This window comes from Callorhinus ursinus, unplaced genomic scaffold (assembly GCF_003265705.2).
Source record: "Callorhinus ursinus isolate GAN/ISIS: 27379988/994484 unplaced genomic scaffold, GSC_fseal_2.0 scaffold54, whole genome shotgun sequence".
NCBI classification, from domain to species: Eukaryota; Metazoa; Chordata; class Mammalia; order Carnivora; family Otariidae; genus Callorhinus; species Callorhinus ursinus.
In genome coordinates, this window is record NW_027397116.1 from 3333077 (window position 1) to 3340271 (window position 7195).

Below are 7195 nucleotides of genomic sequence, written 5' to 3' on the forward strand. Positions count from 1 at the left end.
GGGCTGCTCTCCCCACCGGCCGTGTCCCTCCTCCAGCTTCCCCACCTGCACTGTGGGTCCGGACAGCTTTAATTTGGGAAGAGAGGCCTGTTGTGTTCTCCGGGCCAAATCTATCACTTTCAGAGCAGGTACTTTGCTCCTTGAGTCTCTCGTTAGATTAATTTTGTACATACTTCAGAACGAGAAAGTGTTTCTGAAACCCTGGGGTGAACTTCTCCTACAAGACTCCAGCATTGTAAGCCTTAAAGTAGGGGAATGGATTTGACTACTACCTCAAAATTAAAATTCTGTTCAAGTTAGTAAGTAGTATTAGTTTGGGAGAAGCTACTTGTAACATCTATAGCTTTCAAAGGTGTACTATAGAGAATATTTTTAAAACTGCTGCTTGGGGCACCTGGGTGGCTCAGTCAGCTAAGCGTCTGCCTTTGGCTCAGGTCATGATCCCTCGATCCGTGGGGATCGAGCCCCACGATGGGCTACCTGCTCAGTGGGAGACTGCTTCTCCCTCTGCTCCTCCCCCTGCTCGTGATCTCTCTCATGTGCATGCTCTCTCTCTCTCAAAAAAAAAAAATTTAAAAAAAAAACCCTGCCAATTGGTAACAAGAAATCAAGAAATATAATAGAGGTGGAGCAAGACCTGGATTTCGTCTGGTCTCAGGAATTCAGCTGAATAGGGACCAAACCATTCTGAACACCTACGAACTCAACAGATCGAAGAGAAGAATAGCAACAACTCTCTGAACAGAAAAGCGACCACTTACTGGAAGGTAGGACGTGCGGAGAAGTGAATCCGAGGCGATATTCGGGAGGATAGACGGCGGGGGAAGGGGCCTCCGTCGGCCGCTTCTGACAACTGATAGAGCCGCGGAGCACAAAATCGGAACTTTTAGAAGCCGGCTCCGCTGAGGGACATCGCTCCAGTGGCTAAGCCGGGGGTGGAACCCTCGCGGGACAGTGTGGTCTCAGGACCCTCGGGGTCACAGAAAGACCGGGGGTGCCTGAGTGCGGCAGAGCTCCCAGGTATCGTAGCGGGGAAGCCGGCTGCAGAGACGGAGCCGAGGCGCGGGCTCTCAGCTCGGGGTTGCCATAAATCATGATCCGCAGCCCAGTCGGGCCAATGCTCCTCCAGCAGGGACCCAACAAGCGGCAGAGCCGGGGAGACTCCCCTCCCTCCCCCGGGAGGAGCGGTGCGGGAGCGCACCGCAGGGATCTGCTGGGTTTGGAGACTCCACACGGGGTCGGGTGCCAGAGATAGAAACGCTCGGTCACAGGCCGGGTGAGCACGGAGTGCGGCCAGAGACCGGGGAGATGGGAGTGATTGACTGCTTTTCTCTGGGGGCACACTGAGGAGCGGGGCCCGAGTTCTCAGCTCCTCCAGGCAGAGAGTGGGAGGCCACCATTTTCACCCTGGTCCTCCAAAGCTGTACTGAGAGCTTGCAGGGAACAAAAGCTCCCGAGAGCAAACGGGAGCAGATTACTTACCCCAGACCAGGCAAGGGCAGGGCAATTCCGCCTCCGGCAAAGACATCTGGGAACCACGGCAACAGGCCCCTCCCCCAGAAGATCAGCAAGAACAGCCAGCAAGCCAAGATCAAGTTTACCCATCAAGGAGAACGGGAGAACTCCAGCGCTAGGGGAATACGGCACATAGAATTCATGGCTTTTTTACCATGATTCATTAGTTTTTCGAAGTTAACTTTTTTACCTGGTTTTTTTTGAATTTTTCTTTTTCCCTTTTTCAACCAACATTTTATCAATCCCTTTTTGAAAAAAAATTTTTTATTTTTCATTTTTAGAGTCATATTCTATCCCTTCATAGTAGATACCCTTATTTTTGGCATATATATATGTTGTTCTCTCTTTAAAATTTTGAGATACAGTTTTCTTCTAACAGATCAAAATATACCCTAAGTCACTAGTGTATGGCTTTGTTCTAGTCTCCTCCCTGATCATATTCTCTCCCTTTTTTTTAAATAATCTTCTTTCTTTTTTCAAACAGCTTCTTATCTTATCAATTCCTTTTATAAAATCTTTTATAATTTTCATCTTTACAGTCATCTTCCATCCCTTCATTGTATCAACCCTTATTTTGTACATATATAAGTCTTTCTTTCTTTAAAATTTTAGGAGGCACTTTCTTCTAACAGACCAAAATACACCCAAAATCTAGTGTGTGGCACTGATCTATGCACTAGCCTGATCATATTTGATCATATTCTGTTTTTTTGTTTTGCTTTGTTCTGTTTTCGTTTGTTTTTATCTTTTTCTTTTTCTTTTTCTTTTTTTTCTTTCTTTCCCTTTCTTTTCCTCTGGTTTCAGTTCTTTTCTGATTTGTTTAGAGTATATTTGCTGGGGACGTTGTTAACCTGTTAGCATCTTGTTCTTTCATTCATCTATTCTCCTCTGGACAAAATGACAAGACGAAAAAAATCACCTCAGCAAAAAGAACAAGAGGTAGTACCATCTGCCAGGGACCTACTCAATACAGATGTTAGTACGATGTTGGACCTAGAGTTCAGAATCATGATCTTAAACATACTAGCTGGGCTTGAAAAAAGCATGGAAGTTATTAGAGACACCCTTCCTGGAGAAATAAAAGAACTAAAATCTAACCAAATTGAAATCAAAAAGGCTATTAATGAAGTGCAATCAAAAATGGGGGCACTAACTGCTAGGATAAATGAGGCAGAAGAGAGAATTAGTGATATAGAAGACCCAGTGATGGAAAATAAAGAGGCTGAGAAAAAGAGAGATAAACAATTACTGGATCACGAGGGCAGAATTCAAGAGATGAATAAGACAAAACAACATTAGAATAAGGGGGGATCCCAGAAGAAGAAGAAAGAGAGAGAGGGGCAGAAGGTATATTGGAGCAAATTATAACAGAGAACTTCCCTAATGTGGGGAAGGAAACAGGCATCAAAATCCAGGAGGCACAGAGAACCCCTCTCAAAATCAATAAAAATAGGTCAACACCCCGACATCTAATAGTAAAACTTACGAGCCTCAGAGACAAAGAGAAAATCTTGAAAGCAGCTCGGGAGAAGAGATATGTATCCTACAATGGTAGAAACATTAGATTGGCAACAGACCTATCCACAGAGACCTGGCAGGCCAGAAAGGACTGGCATGAGATCTTCAGAGCACTAAATGAGAAAAATATGCAGCCAAGAATACTATATCCATCTAGGCTGTCATTGAAAATTAAAGGAGAGATAAAAATCTTCCAGGACAAAGAAAAACTAAAGGAATTTGCAAACACGAAACCAGCCCTAAAAGAAATATTGAAAGGGGTCCTCTAAGCACAGAGAGAGCCTAAAAGCAGCATAGATCAGAAAGGAACACAGACAATATACAGTAACAGTCACCTTACAGGCAATACAATGGCACTAAGTTCATATTTTTCAATAGTTACCCTGAATGTAAATGGGCTAAATTCCCCAATCAAAAGACACAGGCTATCAGATTGGATTCAAAAACAAGACCCATCGATATGCTGTCCGCAAGAGACTCATTTTAGACCCAAAGACACCCCCAGATTGAAAATGAGGGGGTGGAAAACCATTTACCATGCTAATGGACACCAAAAGAAAGCTGCGGTGGCAATCCTTATATCAGACAAATGAGATTTTAAAACAAAGACTGTAATAAGAGATGAGGAAGGACACTATATCTTACTTAAAGGGTCTATCCAACAAGAAGATCTAACAACTGTAAATATCTATGCCCCTAACATGGGAGCAGCCAATTATATAAGGCAATTAATAACAAAAGCAAAGAAACACATTGACAACAATACAATAATAGTGGGGGACTTTAACACCTCCCTGACTGAAATGGACAGATCATCTAAGCAAAAGATCAACAAGGAAATAAAGACTTTAAACAACACACTGAACCAAATGGACTTCACAGACATATTCAGAACATTCCATCCCAAAGCAATGGAATACACATTCTTCTCTAGTGCCCATGGAACATTCTCCAGAATAGATCATATCCCAGGTCACAAATCAGGTCTCAACCGGTACCAAAAGATTGGGATTATTCCCTGCATATTTTCAGACCACAGTGCTTTGAAACTAGAACTCAATCACAAGAGGAAAGTCAGAAAGAACTCAAATACATGGAGGCTAAAGAGCATCCTCCTAAGGAATGAATGGGTCAACCAGGAAATTAAAGAAGAATTAAAAAAATTCATGGAAACCAATGAAAATGAAAACACAACTGTTCAAAATCTTTGGGATACAGCAAAGGCAGTCCTGAGAGGAAAGTATATAGCAATACAAGCCTTTCTCAAGAAACAAGAAAGGTCTCCAATACACAACCTAACCCTACACCTAAAGGACCTAGAGAAAAAACAGCAAATAAAGCCTAAACCCAGCAGGAGAAGAGAAATAATAAAGATCAGAGCAGAAATCAATGAAATAGAAACCAAAAGAACAGCAGAACAGATCAACAAAACTAGGAGCTGGTTCTTTGAAAGAATTAACAAGATTGATAAACCCCTGGCCAGACTTATCAAAAAGAAAAGAGAAATGACCCAAATCAACAAAATCATGAATGAAAGAAGAGATATCACAACCAACACCAAAGACATACAAACAATTATAAGAACATATTATAAGCAACTCTATGCCAGCAAATTAGATAACCTGGAAGAAATGGATGCATTCCTAGAGATGTATCAACTACCAAAATTGAACCAGGAAGAAATAGAAAACCTGAACAGACCTATAACCACTAAGGAAATTGAAGCAGTCATCAAAAAACTCCCAACAAACAAAAGCCTGGGTCCAGATGGCTTCCCAGGGGAATTCTACCAAACATTTAAAGAAGAATTAATACCTATTCTCCTGAAACTGTTCCAAAAAATAGAAATGGAAGGAAAACTTCCAAACTCATTTTATGAGGCCATCATTACCTTGATCCCAAAACCGGACAAAGACCCCATCAAAAAGGAGAATTACAGACCAATATCCTTGATGAACATGGATGCAAAAATTCTCACCAAAATACTAGCCAATAGGATCCAACAGTACATTAAAAGCATTATTCACCATGACCAAGTGGGATTTATCCCTGGGCTGCAAGGTTGGTTCAACATCTGCAAATCAATCAACATGATACAATATATTAACAAAAGAAAGAACAAGAATCATATGATCCTCTCAATAGATGCAGAAAAAGCATTTGACAAAGTACAGCATCCTTTCTTGATCAAAACTCTTCAGAGTATAGGGATAGAGGGTACATACCTCAATATCATAAAAGCCATCTATGAAAAACCTACAGTGAATATCATTCTCAATGGGGAAAAGCTGAGAGCTTTCCCCCTAAGGTCAGGAACATGGCAGGGATGTCCACTCTCACCACTGCTATTCAACATAGTATTAGAAGTCCTAGCCACAGCAATCAGACAACAAAAAGAAATCAAAGGCATCCAAATCGGCAAAGAGGAAGTCAAACTCTCACTCTTTGCAGATGATATGATATTGTATGTGGAAAACCCAAAAGACTCCACCCCAAAACTGCTAGAACTCATACAGGAATTCAGTCAAGTGGCAGGATATAAAATCAATGCACAGAAATCAGTGGCATTCCTATACACCAACAATAAGACAGAAAAGAGAGAAATTAAGGAGTCGATCCCATTTACAATTGCACCCCAAACCATAAGATACCTAGGAATAAATCTAACCAAAGAGGCAAAGGATCTGTACTCAGAAAACTATAAAATACTCATGAAAGAAATTGAGGCAGACACAAAGAAATGGAAAAACGTTCCATGCTCATGGATTGGAAGAACAAACATTGTGAAGATGTCAATGCTACCTAGAGCAATCTACACATTCAATGCAATCCCCACTTTTTTCAAAGAAATGGAACAAATAATCCTAAAATTTGTATGGAACCAGAAGAGACCCCGAATAGCCAGAGGAATGTTGAAAAAGAAAATCAAAGCTGGCGGCATCACAATTCTGGACCTCCAGCTCTATTACAAAGCTGTCATCATCAAGACAGTATGGTACTGGCACAAAAACAGACACATAGATCAATGGAACAGAATAGAGAGCCCAGAAATGGACCCTCAACTCTATGGTCAACTCATCTTTGACAAAGCAGGAAAGAATGTCCAATGGAAAAAAGACAGTCTCTTCAACAAATGGTGTTGGGAAAATTGGACAGCCACATGCAGAAGAATGAAACTGGACCATTTCCTTACACCACACACAAAAATAGACTCCAAATGGTTGAAAGACCTAAACGTGAGACAGGAGTCCATCAACATCCTAATGGAGAACACAGGCAGCAACCTCTTCGACCTCAGCCGCAGCAACTTCTTCCTAGAAACATTGCCAAAGGCAAGGGAAGCAAGGGCAAAAATGAACTATTGGGATTTCATCAAGAGAAAAAGCTTTTGCACAGCAAAAGAAACAGTCCACAAAACCAAAAGACAACCGACAGAATGGGAGAAAATATTTGCAAATGACATATCAGATAAAGGGCTAGTATCCAAAATCTATAAAGAACTTATCAAACTCAACACCCAAAGAACAAACAATCCAATGAAGAAATGGGCAGAAGACATGAACAGACATTTTTCCAAAGAAGACTTCCAAATGGCCAACAGACACATGAAAAAGTGCTCAACATCGCTCAGCATCAGGGAAATCCAAATCAAAACCTCAATGAGATACCACCTCACACCAGTCAGAATGGCTAAAATTAACAAGTCAGGAAACGACAGATGTTGGCGGGGATGTGGAGAAGGGGGAACCCTCCTACACTGTTGGTGGGAATGCAAGCTGGTGCAGCCACTCTGGAAAACAGTATGGAGGTTCCTCAAACAGTTGAAAATAGAGCTACCATACGATCCAGCAATTGCACTACTGGGTATTTATCACAAAGATAGAAATGTAGGGATCCGAAGGGGTACGTGCACCCCAATGTTTATAGCAGCAATGTCCACAATAGCCAAACTGTGGAAAGAGCCAAGATGTCCATCGACAGATGAATGGATAAAGAAGAGGTGGTATATATACACAATGGAATATTATGCAGCCGTCAAAAGGAATGAGATCTTGCCATTTGCAACGACATGGATGGAACTGGAGGGTGTTATGCTGAGTGAAATAAGTCAATCAGAGAAAGACATGTATCATATGACCTCACTGATATGAGGAATTCTTAA